The sequence below is a fragment of the Macaca nemestrina genome, chromosome 10, assembly GCF_043159975.1.
Source record: "Macaca nemestrina isolate mMacNem1 chromosome 10, mMacNem.hap1, whole genome shotgun sequence".
Lineage (NCBI taxonomy): Eukaryota > Metazoa > Chordata > Mammalia > Primates > Cercopithecidae > Macaca > Macaca nemestrina.
In genome coordinates, this window is record NC_092134.1 from 65,828,209 (window position 1) to 65,852,012 (window position 23,804).

The 23,804-nt window shown below is 39.7% G+C and overlaps 1 protein-coding gene across 1 annotated transcript in view; it reads right to left on the reverse strand.

The window, feature by feature from the left end:
* The window catches only part of LOC105473422 (dual specificity tyrosine phosphorylation regulated kinase 2), a 50,398-nt gene extending 40,537 nt beyond the window's left edge, over window positions 1–9,861 (reverse strand). Inside the window, exon 1 of the mRNA XM_011727235.3 lies at window positions 9,746–9,861. The gene's annotated coding sequence lies outside the window, so the exon portion shown is untranslated. The remainder of the gene's footprint in view (window positions 1–9,745) is intronic.
* Between the last annotated feature and the right edge of the window lie 13,943 nt (window positions 9,862–23,804).

Here is a 23,804-nt window from a genome sequence, read left to right on the forward strand (position 1 = left end):
TGGGAACAGGAAGCAAAAATTTTATTAGTCCCTATGGGTAACAGTAAGTGGTGCCAATTCCATTTTCACCCCTTGATTCCTAGACCTGTGAATCCTGACTATTAGAAAAACAGCAGCATATATTGGATGCTGATTCAAATCATATTCTGAAGATCCTTGCCCCAGCCCTGCTAGTATTGCCACCTAGTTGATGCTAGCTGAGTCTTTGAAAGACCATTCTACCATTCTATCAAGATAGCTGCTGCAGGATGGTGGGTAAGACCAGGGAATTGCATGAGCATGGGCCCATTGCTGCACTTCTTTTGCTGTGAGGGTAATTTCTTGATCAGAAGCAATGCTGTTTGAAATAATATAATAGTGGATAAGGCATTCTGTAAGTCCACAGGTGGTATCTTTGTCAGAAGCTTTACACGCGGCAAAGGCAAATCCATATCCAAAGTGTTTATACCAGTAAGGACAAAATGCTACACCTTCCATGATGGAAGTGGTCCAGTGTAATCAACCTACCACCAGGTGGCTGGCTGACTCTGGGGAATGAAGCTATGTCAGGGGCTCAGTGTTGGTCTCTGCTGTTAGCAGATTCGGCACTCAGTGGTGCCTTGCCAGGTTGGCCTTGGTGAGTGGACATCTATGTTGCTGAGCCCACATATAACCTCCATTCCTGCCACCACGGTTATTTTGTTTATGAGGTCACTGGGTGATGACAGGGGTGGCTGGAGAAATAGACTAACAGGTGCCAATAGAACCCTATCGACTTGGTTCTTAAAGTCCTCCTCTGCTGAGGTCACCTTTTTGTGGGCATTTCCATGGGACACGAATATCTCCCTCTGCCTTCAGAGAGGTCTATTCATATACCTCTTCCCTAGATTTCTTTGTCACAATTTTCCTGTCATGTTCCTTTCAAGTCCCTGACCATCCAGCCAAATCATTGGCTACAGTCCATGAATTGGTACATAATTGCATACTTGGCCACTTCTTCCAAGCAAAGGGCACAACCTGGTGCATTTCTCCAAGTGGCGCCCACTGGGAGGATTTCCCTTTACCACTGTCTTTTAGAGATGTTCCAGCTATCCATTTTTGAATGGTACCTGCATATCATGCAGAACCATCTGCCAGCTAAGCCTGTGTCTTCCCCTCCTCTGTCAATTTATTGTGGAGAACTCCTCATTAGGCTGTAGGTACAGGCTGGGAGAGATAAGGCATTGTAGCAGCAATGAGGACCATTCGCATTTGGGCTAATTGTTTATGCAATTTACTTATGCCTTCAGGGCCCATTTGGTCCTGATCACGTATAAACCACTTCCATTTGATGATGGATTGTTGCTATACATGCCCAACTTTATGGCTGGATGTCAGATAAAACCCAGTTTATGATTGGCAGTCCAGATCACATGATAACTTGGTGGTCCATCAGTCTCTACTAAGGCTCAGTAGCAGCCCAAAGCTCTTTCTTAAAAGGAGAGTAGTTATCTGATGTCAAGGCCTTGCTCCAAAATCCTAAAGGCCGGCTCTACAATTTACCTATAGGTGCTTGCCAAAGGCTCCAAACCGCATCCCTATCTCCGTTGACACTTTAAACACCATTGGATCTGCTGGACCATATGGCCCAAGTGGCAAAGCAGCTTGCACAGCAGCCTGAACCTGTTGCTGAGCCTTCTCTCATTCTGAGCCCCACTCAAAACTAGCAGCTTTTTAGGTCACTCGGTAAAAAGAGCAGAATAGCACACCCAAATGACAAATATGTTGTCTCCAAAATTCAAAGGCGCCTATAATACACTGTGTCTCTTTCTGAGTTGTAGGGGAGGGCAGATGCAGCAACTTATCCACTAGACCTCTAGAAATTTCATTACAGAAGAAGGCACTTGAATTTTAGTTGGATTTATTTCCCAATCGCTGAGACACAAGTGCCTTACCAATAAGTGGAGAGTGGTGACTACTTCTTACTGATTCAGTCCAATCAGCATAATGTCATCAATGTAATGGGCTAGTGTGATATCTTGTGGAAGGGAAAGGCAATCAAGTTTCCTGTGAACTAAATTATGACATAGGGCTGGAGAGTTGCTATACCCCTGAGGTAGGACATTGAAGGTATATTGCTGGCCTTGCCTGCCAAAAGCAAACTGTTTCTGGTGGGCCTATGGACAGGTATGGATTAAAAGACATTTTCTAGATCAATAGCTGCATACCAAGTATCAGAGGATATATTAATTTGCTCAAGCAATAAAACCACATCTGGCACAGCAGCTGCAATTGGAGTCACCACCTGGTAAGTTTATGATAATCCAATGTCATTTTTCAAGATCCATCTGTCTTCTGCATGAGGCCAAATAGGAGAGTTGAATAGGGTCTTTGTGGGAATCACCACTCCAGCATCTTTCAAGTTTTTGATGGTGGCACTAATCTATGCAACCCTTCCAGAAAAGTAGAATTACTTTTGATTTACTATTTTCCTAGGAAGGGGCAGCTCTAATGGCTTCTACTAAACACCTCTACAATAATAGCCCCCACTCCACAGGTCAAGGAACCAATGTAGGAATTCTGACAAGGGTTAAATTTGTCTATTTCCAATTATGCATTTCAAAGCCAGAGAAATCACCACAGGATGGGTTTGAGAACCTCTGTGAGATGCACCTGAGCTAAAATTCCATTGGTCACCTGACCTTCATAAATTTCTACTCTGACTAGAGGGCCACAGTGATGTTTTGGGTCTCTTGGAATTGACTGAGAGGATGTAACTCTCTGTTTTTGTGATTCAAGTTAATCTTTTATTCACTTGACCTAAAACTTTTCTGCTTATACAGATCAAATAAGATTTTAATAGGCTTCCTATCTATTACACTTCTAGGTACACCACGATTAACTGGCCAATGCCATAGGTCTGTTCAAGTCAGACTATTCTGAATGCTGCTTTGACTCTGCTGCCTGTTACAGTAACCACATTCACTTTGTCTTTGGCAGTCGAGTGCCCTGGGATCCAATTACTCCCATTGCATTTAAGTTTTCCATTTCAGTGACTATAGTTCCTACCGTGAGGTTTGACTGTAGAGAAGAGTGATCACAGAGCTCTTTAATATTGAGGGTCCCCGCACACATTTATTTCTTTCAGTAAATGTGAAAGGCCTGCCTCCTGGACCCTCCCAGTGTAGGTGAGCAGGTCTTAAATGACAGTCCACTCTAACATTCCAATCTCCCCAAGCCTTTGAATCCCTTCTTTTACATTTAACAAAGCCTTGTCCAGCATTTCCAATTCACTCACAATGGGCCATCTTTGGGTCAGTGTTTCAGCTAACCAAGCAAACAAACTGTTAAAGCCTTTTCTAACTCCCTCAGCTGCAACAATAAATGCAGAATTTCTGTTTAGTGTAGGCCCTTATCAGTAAATTCAGTTTTATCCTACTTTATATTCCTTCTGCCATTATTCCACACCTTTAGTATGCACTTCCACATGTTATCTTGATTTCTGCTTGTATAAATTAGAAAACTCAAGTAGTTCTTTTGCAGTGTAGTATCTCCTTATGGGTCACACTTTCTACCTTATCTTTAGGGGTCTGCTGGGACTTGAGTCTAGCTACAGGTCTAGAAGCAAAGAGGAGTGGTGGTACTGGGTCCTGGGGACATTATTTTGCATGACAACAGCCTCAAGAGAGGTCATTACCATTTTCTCAGGTAATGTGAGGTTAATTTAAAAAGCTAATATAACTGTGGGTAGAGAGGCTGATACCACTGGGATTGGGAAGATTTCTTCTACTGGTAAGAAGACTCATCAGAATTTAGGGTGTCAATGTTCCCAGTTTCATCAGGACTTTCACACATGTCTCCATCCCAACTTATAGTATTCCATTCTTTCCCAATCAATGTCTTGATTTTTAACAGTAGAAATCCTGTGAGGCTGGGAGTTAACTTGTGTTGTAATTCAGCCAATTGTAGTATGAGGTTCTGCATTTGATTTTCAGCAATTTCAACCCTCTGGCTACAGGAGATAAGGAATCCTTCAGGGCACACATAGCAGTTATTATGTCATATATATGACACTTGAGTTGGGAATTGAATCCCTTAGCTCAACCTTTTCTTTCCCCACTTTGTCCAGCAACATAAGAAGCAACCAACAACGCTATTATACTCATTAATTTAAAAAAAAAATTTGAAAGTCTCATATACAGAGTCATCTAGCTTCTTATTTCTTACAAATAGTGGATTAGGAGTATTCAATGCAGATATTTTATATCTCTATAGTTTATGCAATGGAGTATCAGTGCTCTCTTTAGAACTGGAAATAGTCATTATCATCATCAACGTAATGGTATTAGAAAGGTAATCCCAGAAGCTTCAGAACCAATTCAGAAACTCATCCTTAAAATTCTGTTCCTCTAGAGCCACTCTTCATCTTCAGGGTTTATTAGTTTGTATTATTCTCCAGAGAAACAGAACCAATCAGATATCTATCTATCTATCTATCTATCTATCTATCTATCTATCTATCGAGAGAGGAGAGATTTATAAAGGAATGTATTATATATATAAAACATACACACACATATAAACACAACACACACACACATATATGTGCGTGTATATATATATAGAGAGAGAGAGAAAGAGAGAGAGAGAGATGTATTATGAGGGATTGGTTCATGTGACAGAAAAGCTGGTGGTGTAGTTTAAGTCCAAACACAAAGGTCTGAGACCCAGGGGGGCCAATGATGTAAGCTCTGGTTCAAGTCTGACGGCTCAAGAACAAGGACTGTTGATGTCCAGGTGTGGGAGAAAATGAAAGCCCTAGCTCAAGCAGAAAGAACAAATTTGCCCTTCCTCCTCCTTTTTTATTCTATTTGGGCCCTGAACAGATTTGATGACGCCTGCCCACATTACAGAGGGTGGATATTCTTTACTCCTTTCCTTTTTATCTCTACTGATTCAAGTGCTAATCTCTTTCAGAAACACCCTTATAGACACAAGCAGAAATAAGCTTTACGAGCCTTCTGGGCATCCCTTAGCCCAGTCAAATTGATGCAAATTAACTATTACAGACCCCCTCTTTTTTTCTCTTTTTCTTTTTTTTTAGACAGAGTCTCGTTCTTGTTGCCCAGGCTAGAGTGCAATGGCATGATCTCTGCTCACTGCAACCTCTGCCTCCTGGGTTCAAGTGATTCTCCTGCCTCAGCCTCCCAAGTAGCTGGGATTACAGGCACCCACCACCATGCCTGGCTAATTTTTGTATTTTCAGTAAAGACAGGGTTTCACCATGTTGGTCAGGCTGGTCTCGAACTCCTGGCCTCAGGTGATCTGCCTGCCTTGGCCTCCCAAAGTGTTGGGATTACAGGCGTAAGCCAAGGCACCCAGCCCCTTAAAGACGTTTTTAACTCATTTCACAAATACTTCTTGAATATCCACTATTCGCCAGGCACTGTTTTAGGCTGTTGAGACACATGTTGGTAAACAACAATTGAAACATTCCTGCCCTACTATAACTTGTATTCTAAAAAAGTGACTGATAATAAACATCATAAATAAGTCTTTCCATATGATTGGTGATCATTGTTATAGGGAGAAAAGCACAGCAAGGTAAGGGGGCTGAGAACTGACAGTCTGATATTGTGATAAAATAAGAAATAAATATTTAGTCTCTGCCCCTGGTTTCTCACACAGAGCTTCCAAAACCTTTATAATTTCCTGAGCAATCGGGATGCTAGAAGAATCTTTTGTTCTAATATTTGGTCGTTGGTCACATTCCTGACAGAATCTGAATCTCTTGGAATTTCCTAGGTGATAGGAGTGTCTTTGGTTCTAATGAGGTAACTTTTGATGGGCTCTTGGATGGGGACTCTTCACCAGAAGGACCAAGCCTTGATCAGAAGCTTGGAACTTTCAGTACTTCCTTTATCCTTTGGGACGGGGAGAGAGCCTGGAGATTGAGGTAATAATCAATTACACCTTCACAAAAATCCCTGAACTCTGAGTTTCAGGGAGCTTCTGTGTTGTTGAATGTGTGGAGGTGCGAGGAGGGTGGCATAACGGGAGAGGATCTGAAAGTTTCGTGCCCCTTCCCACATATTTCACCTCATGTGCCTCTTCCTCTGGTTATTCATCTGTACCCTTAGTAATATCCTTTATAATAAATGGGTAAACATAAGCAAAGTGTTTCCCTTATTTTTGGGCTCACATACAAAAAATGTGCTGTTCTAGCAAATTATTGAACCCCACAGGGGATTGTGGGAACCTCCGATATGTAGCTAGTTGGTCAGAAGTATAGAACAGAACCTGAGACTTGGGATTGACATCTGAAGTGGAGGGCAGTCTCATGGGATAAGCTCTTAACCTGTGGGGTCTACAGTAACTCCAGTTAGTGTCAGAATTGAATTAAATTATAGGACACCCAGCTGATGTCTGCTGGTGAATTGCTTGGCATGGGGAAAAATTCCACACATCTTGGTGATCAGAAGTGATCTAGGTTGAGAGGATAACAGGAGAAAATAGTCATTTGTTTCTTCCTTACTGTTCTTGTAAAAGATGGTATAGGTTGCAATTGTAAATAAAAGGGTCAGATAGGCCTTACTGAGAGGGTGACATTTCAGTAAGTATTTGAAGGGAGTAAGCAGGTTTGCCCCGTGAATGTCTTGGGGAAGAACACCCAGGCAGAGAGAACAGCTAATGTAAAGGCCAGATAGTTTACTTATTCCAGGAATGCCACAGAGGCCAGGGCGGCTGGAGCAGAGAGAATGAAGGGGATAGAGAAGGTGAAGGCCGGGAGGAAATGGCAGAGATGAGCATGCTGGGGAAAGGCTGTGTAGGGCCTAATTTCTATTCCAAGTAAAACAGTGAGCTGGTACAGCATCCTGGGCAGAGAAGTAGCATGATTTGGCTTACATTTTGAATAGATAAGCCTATTTGGGGAACAAGCTCTATTTTAGTAAATAAGAAGATGATCTTTTTAAATTGGTAGTTTCCTCGTTCATATCCCTTGAATACTTTCTTGTGCAGCCAATTCTGTGCCAAACGAAAAGTCTCATCCTATATGTATGTCTGAATCTTATCCAGGATTTCTCAGCCAACTTATCTTGGCACACAGGAACGTTATGACCTGTGGCTAGGAACTTCTCAAAATTCACAGCCAAGCTGCTATTAGGATACTGTCCTAAGATGGAATAAAGAAAAATATATAACTTAAATTCTGATTTTAAATATTACTTTAAATGAGTTCTTATAACAAGGAACACAAGATTCAGGATGTGATATAAGAATGTGTAATTATAGCTACATAATGGTCCTACAAAATGTTACCGCCTCTTTGAATCAAATGTTCTATGTGGACCTTTGGAATAATATCAACATTCAAGAGATCATCACTTCTGGATTCTTGTCAATTTTTACCAAATCAAAAGGCAATGAGTAAATTTATTGGAATTGGTCCTAGAAATGTTTTGACACCAGCCAGAAGGAAAAGTCACATAGAGGCTATTTCAAAAGCAAACTGCAGAAAACGTTTTATATAATAAGACCATAAATGGCTAATTAATCTGATAAAAATGTTTTAGCTGCCCTGGTAACCAAAGAAACTTAAAGCAGTAATGAGATACTTAAAGTGAATTTAAAAGAGGAGAAAAAAAGGAAAAGGAAAAATAGAATATTTAGGTGAAAATATAGGCATTTAGTGAGACACAGTCTCAAACTGCTTGGGAGTGGGAATAGGGAAATTCTCACATTGCTGATATTTTCAGTGGATCAGAAAATCAATGTGACAGTATGGATTATAAACATAAAAAAGGATCGCATATTCCTGTACTTTTTACTCCTGGAAAAGGTTCTTTAGAAAATATTGCAAAAAAAAAAAAAAAAAAAAAAGTTGAATTGCAGCATTGTTTTAAATACAGAAAAATTATGTACCTTGCAAAAGCAGGAAGGTTAAACAAAATATTTTAAAATCCATATTGAGAAATGTTATATAACATTAAACATTCTATGAAAAAATTAATGATGTGGGGAAAATACGACATAATGAGACATTTGATGCGAACAAGGTTCAGACACATGGTCTCGGCCATGTACAAATAATATGTGATAGAAATGAAAACTAAGTGGAAATATATTAAACTGGGAACAGTCTTTTTGAATGGTGAGGTCCTAGAGGGTTTTTTTTTTATTACACTTTTATACATAGCATTTATAATAAATAACTCTAATATTTCTAATGCCTTTCTATTTTAATACAAATTATATATTTTAATATATAAATCTATGTAATATTTTCTGTATGTAAACTTTCAACATTATTTTTAAATAATAAAGAAATATATTCAGAGTACAGCTAAGCAGTTAAAAAATAGCAAAATCTTTTGACCTAGCCAATGGTATAAAATAAATATAGGGATACAGTATAGACCAAATACCTTAATTAAAGACAATGACCAATTTTTTAGATGCCAAATCAATGCCATCAGTTTGCTGTTATTCTGAGTAAAATAAGTTAGTAAGTCTATTTGCTGTTAAGTACAGAATATTTAAACATTTACCAAATTATTAATGAGACTGGCTTTATAGAGACCCTTAAGATGGACTAAATCTTAAAAGCACTGTCGTTAAATAATAGATTCACAGGACAAATATTTCAAGTAAAAGTCAACAAGAAAAAGAAAATGTATGTATAAGCATCTAAATTTTATATACCTCCAAGTGTCCTTACAAGGAAGTGTGGAAGAGAACAGATGCTAATTTATGACTCCAGATCAATTTGCTCAAACCTGTACACAGGCATTACAGGCAGAAGCACACCATTTTTTCCTTCCCTTTTGTTATATACCATTCCTCTGGTTATGTTGTTTAATGATATCCTGCCTCCATGTCAGGCTTAATAAAAATAAATAAACAAACAATAATCTATTTTTTTTAACAAAGGAAACTTTTTAACCATTTAAAGATAAGCAGTCTAATGTTATTACTAGAAAAAAATGAGCATTGATTATTTTAAGAACACGTGCATTTTTTTCTAATTAAGTCTTTGCTTTTGAAACCTTGGAAAACCAGTGTTTTCAGAGCTCCATTTCATTATGAGACAATGAGTTCAAACATCCCCAGTAGGTCTTCCTTCTCTTGGGAGTTCTCATTCTACAGCTGGCTTAGTTTTCTACACCTTGGTGGCCCATATACAAAATTAAAGCCCCAAATTGTCCAAACCTCCCTCAAAAGCAAGCTGAGTATGTGGGAATTCAAATCACTGTTCAGATAGAGGGTGTTTCAAAGTCTTCTGATTACAGTGGTGGGAATTCTGAATAATCTCTAGAAATAAAGCCACACTAACGCTTCCAGGACCTATGCTGAGTTCTCCAGAAAGGTAGTTTCCTAAAAGTGCTCACTTAGTTCCCTCGGGTGAGCAGTTCTTTCCCCCAAGGATTGTTTCTTATTCTCCATACCCTTTTATACTTTTAAGTAATTTGTCCAGTGCCCTCTTCTCCCAGGAATTGGAACACTTGATACAAATTTTCTAGTTTATTTCACGGTCTGCACTTTTATGGGGCCAGACATTAGAGTTTCCTTCCAATTGTCCCACAGACATGTAGCCTCCTTCATTCAAGCAATGAAGGCCATAGTGTGAACTCCACACCCGTTCCAGCAAGACACTTCACCCTTCAGAGCACTCCCAAGTCAAAGGGTACAATACTATCACAAGTGTCATACTGGATGGTGGAGGGGCAGGTAGGAGCACCACTTTTCTGTTAAATTAAACTCCCTACTTTGCCTGGAAATCACTTACCTTCCTAGATATCTTTTAGGTGATTGGTCCATTATGAACCTGGAATATGAGCCAGCTGTCACGTAAGCAGATTTTTCAGCCTCAGATGACCACAGCCCCCACTGACACCAGGATTACAGCTGAGTAGTTACATGCTTACATTCTAAACTGCCTTTTAGAATTGCCAGGTCTGGATTCAAGGGACAACTTCATATCACTGCAGCCACCTCCACGTCTTCCAGAGAGCAGCTGGCTATGGGAAACCATTACAGAGATATTCAAGAAAAACTTAATCTCCCCATTTAGCCACAGGGAAGACATGGAGGAGAGGATTTTAGCTTTAAGCCTTATATGTTCAGGACTGAAGGAGATAGCCTCAAAATTACTTATAAATTTCATCAAACATTGAGTGTCTGCTGTGAGCCAGGAAAATGTCTACTGTTTGGCTGATCTCCTTGCCATGTCCCTTTTGATGACTTCCTGTTTTTGTCCCTTTTTCTTCTTTTGGTGAGGAATCAAGATTCTCAGTGTAATCAAGTTACTCAGCCTACCGAAATCATTTTGATTTCTATTCACAGGTGTTTTGCCTGTGTTTACCTGATGTTCCCTCCAGCTAATCCAGAGATTCTGTATTTTTAATTGTTGATATAAAGTGGCAGACACACTTCTGAGATCTTAATAGCGAGAATGTAAGCATTTCTTTTCTTTTTTTACTCTTAGGATTTATGGCAATTTCATAGAAATCTGACAGAGTTGGATAAGAAACTGTAATAGTGTATACGAGATAGAGAAGAAATTTGAGGTGGCGGGTGGTGGGGGCTGTCCTTGAGCAAAACTGAAATAGGCCAAGAGTTTCTTCTAGGCTCAGTTTTCACAACCCACAATCTGCTCCCCAATTCTCCGGCCTCTTCCCCGGGGTACCTGTCATGAATCATTATCCCAAACGAACTGCATGAGCTAATTTATCTGAAGGTAGGTAAGATATGTTAGGAATACCCCTTTTTTATAGATGAGGAAACTGAGACTTAAATTAAGCCTGGCTTAGGGTTGCACAACTTGTTACTGGCAAGCGCGGGGCTTGAAAACAGGTTTTCTGCTTTAAATTCAGTACTTTTCCATATGCCAGTGACGCCCAAACTAGCATCGGTTTTATTTTTGTCTATAAAATGATATGCACATAGGAAAAATTGGCTTTTGCGTCTTTTTAAAATCGGAGATGTCAATGGCTACTATTAATAATATCTGCATAGAGGGTCTAATAACCTCTATTTTGGGGCCGTTGTGATGATGGAATTCGATGAGATCTATGAAGCCCCCAGCATGGTGTCTGAGAAGTATGTGCCCACCGCGTGTGCAGCCCCTTCCTTTCTGAGCTTTCCTGCTTGAGCTGGGTGCCCAGTGTTCATCCCCTGAGATTCTAGGAAAATATTTCATTACACTGTTATTTCAATGTAAAGCTAGACCATAACTAAAGGCTTTTGTTAAAAGTGTGAAGTCCTTTGCCAGTGAACATATAATTTCGGTTTTAATATCGAAACTAGCTTAGTAATCACTTTCTTCTCATTTACAAATTTCCTAGCTGCCTTATCCCTGTACCTTAGCAATCCACACCCAGGCTGTGAACCCATCCAGTATATCATTCGTTTTTTAGTATCTTAGAGCACCCAGCCCCTTCTGAGAAGGGAAAGAGTATGTGATTATAAAGACCGTGGTCTTCATTAATAGGTCACCCCTTTCGTAGGTGTATTTTCCTTTTAAAAAGAGAAACCAAGAAAAAGCAATATTTGACTCAAACAATTGAATATACAATGGCAGAATGTCCAATACTGTGTATGTGTATAGCAGTTTCATAGATTGAGGGAAACATGAATATTTTAGACCAGAAGAGGGTATCCCTTAAATCAGTGCTCCCCAACCTTTTTGGCACCGAGGACCAGTTTCATTGAAGACAGTCTTTCCATGGATGGAGCGGGATGGTTTCAAGATAAAACTGTTCCACCTCACATCATCAGGCATTAGATTCTCATAAGGAGCATGCAACCAGATCCCCTACATGTGCAGTTCACAATAGGGTTCCTGCTCCATGAGAATATAATGCCACCACTGATTTGACAGAAGGTGGAACTCAGGTGGTAATGCTTGCTCGCTGCCATTCACCTTCTGCTGTGTGGTCCACTTCCTAACAGGCCACTGACCAGTACCGGTCCTCGGCCAGGGGGCTGAGGACCCCGGCCTTAAATTATGCCAAGAGGGGCTCACTTCTTTACTTTGTTCAGAGCGTCTCTATTTAGGGAATGGAACAAGAACCTCACCTATTCTCCTCTGCTTATGTTGTGGACACGGAGTGTGAAGGTCAAACTAAAAAACAATGAAAGCATCATGTTGTGAAGTTGGGGCTCTAAGATCAGACAGATCCAGATTCAAATCCTTAGCCACATACTAGCTGTGTGCCCTTAGGCATATTCCAAACTGGGTGCCAGTTTTTTCCTCTGAAAATAGAGGCAGCTCCTTGGCAGAGTGGTTGCAGGGTCATATGAATCAGGACAGGTAAAGCATCAACCTCCACACTTGCGTTCTCTAAATGACTGCTATTATGCTATTATGTTTCAAGTGCGCTCAGCACAGATACCTTTCTTTCTCCTCTCCAGATTGGTTTCTTGGATTTATTTCTTAAAACCTGGGAATTTCTAGGAATTGGCAGCAGTTAGAAACACAGGGAATAAAGATTTAAAAGCTCCCCTGAGAAGTTGAAGAAAGCAATTTTGGAGCAGAGATTTTCTTCTTCCTCTTCTCAAAACTTTATTTACCATTTAAAAGACTCCACAAGTTAAAAGAGAGAGAGAGAGAGATAAAAAAATTAATTAGATTCAAATCCCTACTCTCCTTTTCCAAGATCTAAATTAAAAGTCATCACAAAATACCTGTGTGCTTCACGAGCTGCCAAAATTTGAAATTCACAACCCCCTTGACTTTATGTTTCAGGAAATTTGATTTCAAGATCTAATTTTAGAATAACAAATAGCCCTGCACAAAGAGTCCCAAATGTTCCTGGTTCCCAAGGAGTTGTAATTTCAACACTTCTCTATGAAAACCTAAATATACAATTTTTTATTCCTACATTTTGATAAGTCACAACATACAAATTCTGTGAGAATTAACATTAAAATCTCATGCAGATCCATCATTTAATTCTCTAATAAGGCAAAGTTTACCATAAGTACTCTCTAAGGTCTCGACAATTTTTTACAAATTTCAAAACGCATCTATCAAACATGTATGCACAGAAACATGTTATTTTAAACTAGTCAGAAACAAAACTGTTCTCCTTATTTAAACTCTCTACAGAGCCCACACTATATTCTTAAGACCAGTAACCACCTAAATGATCATTTCATTGACAACTCAATGCTTAGTACTGTTCTCTGCCCAAAAGACAGCATCCAGCCCAACTCTGGGCACAACGTAGCTCTTAAAGCATGCTTTTAGATTGCTTCATCTTTTCCTTGCTTTCAGTTCAAGAATGAACTCTTACTACATGGTTTTGGCATCATATCTTATGTTTTGGAGTTAAAAAAAAAATCCAGGCTGAACAGAATGTGACAATCTATGCCTCAAAGTCAGTCAAAAATCCATATATTTTTGCTGACAGAACTCCTGACATTCTGATACTGAGAAACTTTCAGGTTTATTGATAGAATTTTTAGTCCATTTTACTCAGGCTTCTGCTAGAACTTAACATTTGCTGTGCCATGGACTTAAGTTCTCTACTTAAGTTCTCTACTTAACATTTTCTGTGCCATGGACTTCAGTTTTCTGGTGTTGTTCACTTACTTCACAAGTAGTCCTCTTGCCACTGCAACAAGATTTAACTTTTGGGGGAGGAATTCAACATGTCTTAAAGCAGGGGCATCCAATCTTGTGGCTTCCCTGGACCACAGTGGGACAAGAAGAATTGTCTTGGGCTACACGTGAAATACACTTACACGAATGATAGCTGATGAGCTAAAAAAACATAATCACACAAAAACTCAGGATGTTTTAAGAAAGTTTATGAATTTGTGTTGGGCTGCATTCAAAGTCATCCTGGGCTATATGTGGCCTGCTGCGGGTTGCACAAGCTTGTCTTAAAGTGTTCTAGAACCTCCCCCACACACTCGGTTGAACACTGAGTTTGATGATTAACAGGCTGCCAGTAAATACTAGATGAATTAAACACCTGTTATTTGGAGATGTCAGATATCTTCTCTGGTGGATTAAGTCAGAGACTCAGTGGAAGCAAATACATTTTTAAAAACTTTATTATCATGGAAGATTTAGAGAGGAGAAGTATAATGAATCCCCATGTCCCTATCATCAGCTTCAACAATTATCAACTCATGAACAAACCTGCTTTGTATAAATAGCTTTTGAAAAATTAATAGTTTTTTTGAGCAGTTTTAGGTTCACAGAAAAAGTAAGTGGAAAGTCCAGAGTCCTCAAATACTCCCTTCCTCTTCCCCCAGCTTCTACTGTTATTAACATTCTGCAATAGTGTGGCACGTTTGTCACAAATGATGATTGGATATTGTTACATTATTATTAACTAAATCCACAGTTCACACTAGGGTTCCCTCTTTGTGTTGCACATTCTGTGGCTTTTAACAAATATATAATGACATGTATCCAGCATTACCATATCCTACAGAATCGTTTTATCAAATAGTGTTCACTAACAAAATAGCAATAACTAACTCCTGATTACCTCAGGGTGAGTTATATTCACCCCCTAAAATATATTTCTCTTCAAATTCAATTCACATTTTGTGCTTTTTATGATGATTTCATGTACGTTGTGCCATTCAACTCACATAGTCATCTCCTTCAGTAAGCGTTTTTACTCCCATTTTCTAAGATATTAAAGCTCAGAAAGGTTAAATAACTTTTCCAAAGGTCAAATAGCTAGTCAGGGACAGAGCAAGGATACCAACCTAGATTAAATGGGATTAATTCATGCTGCAGAATTTGTGACTTGCTAAATGACAGAAATGCTAAAATTAGTCCTTTCTACCATTTATGGAGCAATTAAGCATGTGGTTGAAAGTAGAGCCAGATGGCATAAGCCTTCCCAGAAGCAGGATTTCTTATACTATGGGAGAGAAGCGATAATCCTGAAATGGCGCTGGTGGGGGGTAGGGGGGATACTTGGTACCCAACCCACCTCCTCAGGGGTACATGCTGTGTGTATGTGCATGAGAATGAACAACTGCAAGAGAAGTGCTGGGTGTATTGTAGGGAGAGCCAGGGTTCAATCAGGCCATGGAGCTGGAGGTAGGGAATGCATTTGCCATGGTGTAGAGTTTCCATATGCTTCAGAGGAAAAATTGATGAGGGAACAAGGAGCAGCAGCGGGAGGTTGTATAGGAGAGAGGAAGCACAGAGCAGCTTGGGGGATGAGCACAGACGTTAGAGAGGCTTATATCTAGCCAGTCATTAGGATAAAAATAAAGTGAGGCATGATGGGTTTAACTGACTATGAGGTTTTCCAAAGGATCCCCACTCAAGCTCTTAGTAAATGTTGGAGTCAGCAGTTCCCACTCTGTGTCCTTAAAGTCTGGAATCAACAGCTTGCCCTCTAGTTTCTCAGAACTATGGTGCCTTGGAGGGAGTCTGAAGCCCTGCAGTGTGGTCTACGGCTGGAAGGGTGGCCCTACCGGGCCCTGGTTTCTGGTGCTGATAATGGTATGGCTTGACACACAGGGAGGCAATTCCCTAAAGTTTGGGCTGTGAGTTGGTTTTGATGGGGTGATTACTGGAGAATCTAAGGCTCCTGACAGTGAAAATATATTTTGACAAATATTCTGCCCATTCTGAGTGGGGAGTGGGACCAGTTCTATGAAAAGTGTGGCAGGGAAGTGTGCTCTTGAGTGCCCACACTACCCCCACTCTTCTCTTTTGGTGGTTTCTTCCCTACTCTCCATTGTGGCCACTCATGCTGCCATGGCTCGCCACTCTAATCTCTCCCCAGAGCACACACATTTTCAAGCAAACTTTTTGTTTCCTCATACTCTATAAGAATGCACCTGTTTTATGTCTAACTCTATGTGAATGCACCTTACTGACCTTCTAATCATAGAATGGCTGTGTTGTAAATCTACTCCAATTACTCATCTGAATCATATCAAAGTCATCCCACCAAAACCAACCCACAGCCCAAACTTTAGGAAACTGCCTCCCTGTGTGTCAACCCGTGCCATTCTTGGCACCCAGAAACCACACCTGGCAGGACTACTCTTTTGAGCCATGGTCTAGCTGGCTGGACAGAAAACTCATTGCCTTAAAATGTTGCCCATCATTGGATAATACTGAGCGATGGACAGCTTTATTGAGTTAAATTCCCTGCATGGCCCTCAGACTCCTATAGAACATTCATAATTCTTTTTCTTCAGGCCATTCCTCCAAATATCAGCCCCTAGGTTTATCTTACTAAGGCTGCCAAGTCCTATGTCCCTCAGACACTGAATACCAATGTAGAAGGGTGAGATCACAGTTCCCAAATAAAAAAATCTGCCTTTTCTTGTTTTAAAAAGAAAACATATTAAGCACTTACTCCGTGCCAGACTGTGCTAATTGGAAGATTAATTTAATTTGATTAATCTTCCCAACACCACCAAGAGGCAAGGATTGTTTTCTTTTTTCCAATGACTAAACAAGGGCTAAGTGGAAAACATGATTTGCCTTAAGGTCACGCTGCATTTCTAGGGGTAGAGACAGAACTGAAGCCCAGGTCCACCAATTTCAAGGCCTGTTCTCTTGCTACCACACAACTGAGAGTGACCCTTTCCAGACAACAGCCCATCCACTGGAGCAATCAGATGCTGCAAGTCCCGACAGAATTATAAGTCTGAAGGCTGAGGAAAAATTTGGGGCATACTTTATTTTTTGCATTTCCAAAAAGCATAATATATAAGTGTATTATTATTTTCATTACTCTCAAAGCCAAGGTTAGTGTGACGAGATGGTATCTTAGTGTTGGTAAGAAACACTAGCTGCTGTGACAGAAAACCCTAGAATCTCAGTGGCTTAACACAAAGTGTCTTTTGCAAAGTGTAATGCATGTGCCTTTCTTTGGCAAGTGGCCTTCTATGTGGCCTGTTACTGGTTGAAAATTTTCATATGTTGAAGTCCTAAGCTCCAGTTCCTCAGGCCATGAACTTATTTGGAAATAGGGCTGTTATAGATGTAATTAGTTAAGATGGGGACATACAGGAGTAGACTGAGCCCTAGTCCAACAGAACTGGTTTTTCTATGAAACTGGACACAGGCATACCTACAGGGAATACATCATGTGAACATGAAGACGGCCATCTACAAGTCAGGAGAGAGGCTTAGAACAGATCCTTCCCTCTCAGCCCTCAGAAGGAACCCACTTTACCAACATCTTGACCTCAGATTTCTAGTTTCTAGAACTGAGGCAATAGATTTTCGTTGTTGAAGACACCCAGTTTGTGGTGCTCTGTTATGGCAGCCGTAGCAAACAACACACAGTCCTGCAGGGCATCTTTCCATCTGTAGCTCTGCCATCTTCTAGAGCCTCAGAGTTCTTTCCTGGAGCCTCTGTGTTTGGCTAGGAGATGAAGGAGGAGAGCACATATAGGGTTTATGGGGCAGGCATGAAGGGACATGCATGTTTTCTGCCCGCAGTTCATTGGCAAGAAGTCAGTCACATGACCTCCTTAACTGCAGGAAGGACTGGGAAATGTAGGCTAGCTGTGTGTCCATGAACAGGAGAAAACAGATGTCAGTAAACACAGGACATTCCTTGCCATGGAAATTTAAAATAGAAAGATACTGGAGGAAAGAGGCCACTGCTAGGAGGCTGTGACAGGAGTCATTCATCCAACATCCATTCACTCCCTCATCCATTCTATAAGTATTTATTGAGTGCCTACTCTTTGCCAGCACTGAAATTGGTATGGTGACGTAGGGGTACAGCAGGAAACAAAAAGGGACAGATCCCTGCCTTTAAAGAACTTGCACTGTGGAAACCTATGATAGAAAATTGCAAGTTGCCTTTGGAGGATCTTTAAATGCAGTCCTAGTGTAGGTGGTCAGAGAACGTTCTCAGATGAGAAGACACTGAAAGAGAAATAAGAGGGAGCTAATGGTCTGTACTCCCTCCTCTGCAATTCCAAAATCCAATAAGCTCTGAAAACCAAGTTTTTGGGGAAAGTTTTTGGTAATAAAACCTGACCTAGTCTTGACACATATGGTTGAAAAGCCTGATCCCAGTGGACACAAGGGTACTTACACACTTTATCTATTGTACTAGGTATCAGTACTTGAATACTTATACTAATTGCTAAAAAGATGTTCATATGTTTGTTTCCAAAATAGGTCAAGACATAGTATTGCTAACACGCCAGACAGAGTCAGCAGATAATTAAAATGAAGGGTGAATTTTGGTGAGAACAAAGGATACCACAAATCTTTTTCAGTATACATCCTAGTCACCCAAATTGATGGATATCTTCAATATTCACTCTTTCAGTGGTTCTGTAATTAATTTCCAAATCTCTGAAATCAAAGAGGAATTACCAACGGTTTGGTCAATATCTAGAGCTGTAGAAATAGGCGGTGGGCAATGCTGGGAGCAGCAGTGAGGGTAGTGCCTTTAGTAGTGACCACTGAGCTGGATCTGTGAGCCAGGTTGACACAGAAGGAGTGGACTCAGGATCTAGGGTTTCTTCTAGCAGAGGATTTGGAGACAACGGTAACTACTCACGTCATTGTGACGTAAGACTCAATAGCTATGGCAAAAGGGAAATAATGGTAGTGTTGGTGCTTCCAGAGACGCTCTACCCGCTCTACCTGCTTACCTTTCCATAGATAACACCTGGACTCTACCATGAAAACAAGCATTAGTTCTAGTCACTCAATTACAACACTCATAAACACAGAGGAGCAATGAGGTATGAGCCACCTTGAATCTTTTTCTTCAAATTAAGACATTTGGAAGTGACTGGTGTGAAACAGCCATTGTCCATCCGAGCTCTCTGTGATCATGGAAATGTGCTGTGATCTGTGTCCCCAGTACAGTAGCCAGGAACCCTGTGTGCTATGGAGTGCCATCCACTGAAATGAGGATGGTGTGATGGAGGAACTGAATATCTAATTTGATTTAATGTTAAGTAATTTAAATTTAAATTTAGATGGCCATATGTGGCTAGTGGCTGCCATATTGGAAAGCTTGAGTATAAAGAGTTACTTTTTGTCATGCAAAAATTACACTATGACTGAAAGACAGGGCTAGGAATCCTATTTTCTAGCTTTTATTTCCTTGTAAATCAAATATATATGCCAACTGTGGCTAGTACCAGTTGTGGCATGTTTTTGAAGGTACGTTAACATTTTCATTTCTGTAAGCTTCATCGCTTCTGGAAGAGTGCTCTAACCTGGAGCCTACTAGTGAGTTGGAGAAAGTCATTAAAGTTTTGGCTTTCAATTACTTACCTCTACAAGGTTAGTCTTCTTTCTCCTCTTAGCCAGGCAGGAAGAGAGAAACAAAATTACAAAGCAATACCAGTACAGTGGCAGGTAGTAACCCTTGTGTTTGACATTTCTTTGGCTCAAATGTAGTCATTCCACTTCTCTTGGTGGGATGAGTTTACTTCAGACTATAGCTTTTCTCCTGGTGACCAACAAGGATGTTCTCCTTAAGAGCAAGGATACATTAAAGTTCTCCTTGTGTGGCAGAGTGCCTAGTATTTAGCAGGCATTTGATACATGTATGATGGATCAAATAGCTTATCACTATCAAACAGTATTTAAGTTTACTTAGTAAATGCTAAGTACTATAGCTCTTCAAATACTTTGCAAACTTTTCCCAATGCAACCTAATTTAAGCCAGAGAGTAAGTCCAAATTTATGGCAACACAGATTAAACATTTCCACTAAATTACATAAAGTGAAGCTTCAAGACAGAGATGTAATGTGCATGTTACACAGGTATAAAAGGATGATATGGGATCTCTCAGTCTATAGATGCTTAAGGAATGACAGCATCAGTGACAATCTGACCCAAATGTTTTACACTTTAACTTAGAAAAAAGGAATAAAAAAGGAATTTCAGAGTCTTTTCTAGTCATGAGTTCACAGGTGTGAACTCAAATAGCTTTAACCTGATAAATCCTTAAATCCTTTCCCACAAAAAAAGACCACATTTGAAAGACTTTCTCAAAAATCTCTTCAATAATTAGATCAATGTGGAATTTTCGATTGGAGATTTGCTGCCCTGAAAATTTGTAGTACTTTTTCCACGAGCCATAAGCAGTTCTGATTTTTCAATCAAAATCCACATATGTGGAATATGTACCTAAATAAAAAACTAGAAACAGCCTTACAGAAATGTTTGTGCCAGTAGGGTGACTACAGTTAACAGTAATGTACTGGATATTTCAAAATAGCTAGAAGAAAGAATTTTGAATGTTCTCACTACAAAGAAACAATAAATGTATGAGATTATGGATGTGCTAATTACCCTGATTTGATAATCACACAACGTGTACATGTACTGAAATATTGTTTCTTATAATATGTACATTTATTGTGTGTCAATTAAAAATAAAATAACATAAAAAAAGAAATATTTGTGCCAAATGGTAGATATAATAGTCATGGCAGAAAAGCGGAGAATTCTAGTTTCATCTTCTTTATTATGTGAATCCTTGAGTGTAGATTTTTTTCCTCAGTTAACATAGATTTAATGGTAATAATTTGCAGAGATGCATTTAGAAGAACTATTGGATGTTTCTGCTAACATACTTTGGAAGATGATTTCCCCAACTAGGATCAAAACTCTAGCTTTGTAAATCCTCCTTTTGTTATTCACTACTAAATTCACATTGTTTAGAAAGGAGAAGGAAGCTGTGAGAGTTTTCTGGTATCCCTGGAAATTCTCTCATTCGATGCTCAAATTTGCAGTTTTCTGTCCCTGGTTTGTTGTAGAGTAATTTGATGGGACACAGAGTGTCAACACTTTTTTTGTAAGCCCTCTGGATAAGTCTTATATCATCTGTTCATACTTCCAGAAAACATTCATAAAAATGTCCCTATAATAGACCAGGTATGATATCCTATAATAGACAAGGATGGTCTATACAACTTTGATCTTGTGCAAAGTAAGAGAATTTCAAAAACAGGTAAATGGCATCATGTAATGGATAATTTTTTTTTTTCTTTTTTGAGATAGAGTCTCGCTCTGTCACCCATGCTGGAGTGCAGCCTGGGTGCACACACCATCTCGGCTCACTGCAACCTCCGCCTCCTGGGTTCAAGCAATTCTTCCGCTTCAGCCCCCCGAGTAGCTGAGACTATAGGCATGTGCCACCATGCCTGGCCAATTTTTGTATTTTTAGTAGAGATGGCATTTCACCATATTGGGCTGGCTGGTCTCGAACTCCTGACCTTGTGATCCTCCCACCTCGGCCTCCCAAAGTGCTGGGATTACAGGCGTGAGCCACTGTGCCTGGCCGGATAATTTTTTGAATGGTTAATTATTATTAACTAAAGAGTCATAAATGCTGGAGATAATGTCAAGGTTTATATCTCAATAAAAGAAGAAAGTTAGGTTTTGTGAAATTCCCTAAGCCACCTTGGCCATTTACAATTTACCACTGTTAGTAGCCTCAGATAATGAAAAGACGGTGGGAATTTTATGTCTCTGCTTTTCCACAACTTTCCTATTAGCACATTTCAGACCAGATTTTGACATACAAAACATAGTCCTAAAACCAGTTCTTGTAAACTTGGTGAAATCATGGCTTTCTCTTTCTGGGTGTTCTGACAAGCACTTTGCATGAAAGTAGCTCTCCTGGGCAAATACAACATGTATTCTATTGGCAGGATCAGCTAGGCAGATTAGCCAACAAAATCCTCCATAAAGTGGGGGGCATGACCAATTAGAGTCTTAGACCTAGGTAATCTATAAAAGGTGTTCGGCTACAGGGCTACTCGGATCCCCATTTCTTATTCATACAAGGAAGCGAGTTTTCTATACAAATCTGTCCATATAACCATGTATCATAAACACAGCTTATTTCACCATAATAAAGCACTTTCTAGTATCCTTATGTTGCATCATCAACCCTCGGAGGGCATATTCGGATAGTGGTATTTAAAATATTTACTACTAGAGTGTAGAAAATACTACACTTCCTTATTGAGATCCTTCCAATTTTAACTAATCATCTTCAAAGTATGGATTTCTGATTGGAGCACTTCAGATCTTATTCTACTGTGTCTAGGGAGTATAACTGTGTACCAAATGTGGATATAGAGGTATTTCAAGTAAATTACAGGCCATATAAGAGAATGGGTGTGGGTATGAAGACTGGGGCCGAGCAATCAACCACTTTCAAAGATCTGGCTTCAAGATTTAAGAAAATGAACTCTATTATCTACCTCAGTGTCCTTTTAGGACCATCCTCGCCTCTGTTCTCTCACCCCAGTTAATTCATGTAAAGCACTAGTCATGAAAGTAAAAGCAAAGTCTCTAAAATCAGGCTGCCTTGGTTTGAAGCCTGAGGCTGCCACTTACCTGTCAAAGTCTATGTTCTCTATGCCTTCACTTCCTCACCTAAAAACATGAGGGCAATAATATGCCTAAGCTATTAGGTTGTTCTGAGGATATGAGGTAACTCAAATAGAAACCTTGGCAGCTTGCCTCACACCTAGCAAGTATCCAATGAATGTTTACAGAAAACCGAATGCATGCAAACAACAAGGGGATTGTGTTAGACAGAAGTATATAAGATAAAGCCATAATTCCCAGTCTCAAGGAGCTTATAGCCCAGTGGGAGAGACAGGCAAAGATGCAACAAAAACATAGTTGATTAGTTCCGGCCAGGTGTGGTGGCTCACTCCTGTAATCCCAGCACTTTGGGAGGCTGAGCCAGGCAGATCACCTGAGGTCAGGAGTTCGAGACCAGCCTAACCAACATGGCAAAACCCTGTCTCTACTGAAAAAGTACAAAAAATTAGCCAGGCATGGTGGTGAACACCTGTAGTCCTGCTACTTGGGAGGCTGAGGCAGGAGAATTGCTTGAATCTAGGAGGCAGAGGTTGCAGTGAGCTGAGATCATATCACTGTACTCCAGTAGGAGGGACAGAGTTAGACTCCATCTCAAAAAACAAAACAAAACATAATCAATCAGTTCTATGTAAAATGTATGTAAATTGCAATACCTGCCAACCATTATTAAACATATATATATATAAAGATACAATGAAAGCCACTAGAAATTTCCAACATGTAAGAGGAGGATTAAGGTACCCTATCATCAACAGTGATACATGTTGCCAATGCCAGCATAGAAAATACTTTAAAACAATTGATATATTGGAAAATGATGTTTTATTTTAAATGCTCTACATTAACAATTTGTCTTTTTGGATTCTGAAAACATTTTCCAGGGGCCTTTTCCAGTTAGAAATGAGACTGCTATAAACAGTCCAACAATTAATGACATACAGTTGGCTTTTCTGAGCTAAACAGTTACTGAGCCCAAATTTATAAATGCAAAACACTTCACCAGCCACAAAACAAGGCTGAATCATATTAAGAAAACATGGATTTCAAAAAGAGCAGAAACTTTCTTTCACTCTCTCTCTCTTTTTTTTTAAATCTCTTTGCTTATTCCTTATTTTAACAGGTCATCTACCTTTTAACAGCACAGCCCAATGTTGCTGTTTTCCTTGTCAACTACAGATATAATCTGAGATTTCAATGTGTGAATATGAACTAATTCACAAGAAAAGACAAACTGGCCAATTTAATAAATCTTAGACAAGAGCTAGAGTTTGTGTTTGAACAGAGGTGGCAGATTGAGAACTATTAACCTGTTAATCTGCAGATGCATTAAATGTCTGTGGATAGTCAAGGCCACAATAGTTTTGACAACTTAAAAAAATACTCTGTCATGGCAAGATAAGTTACCCATAACCTTCACATTTGCATAACAGAATAAATTGCTTCAACTCTTCAGGGTGCAAGTATATTTCCTATACATCAAAAAGTCAACCAAGAATTCACCATTTTATTTTC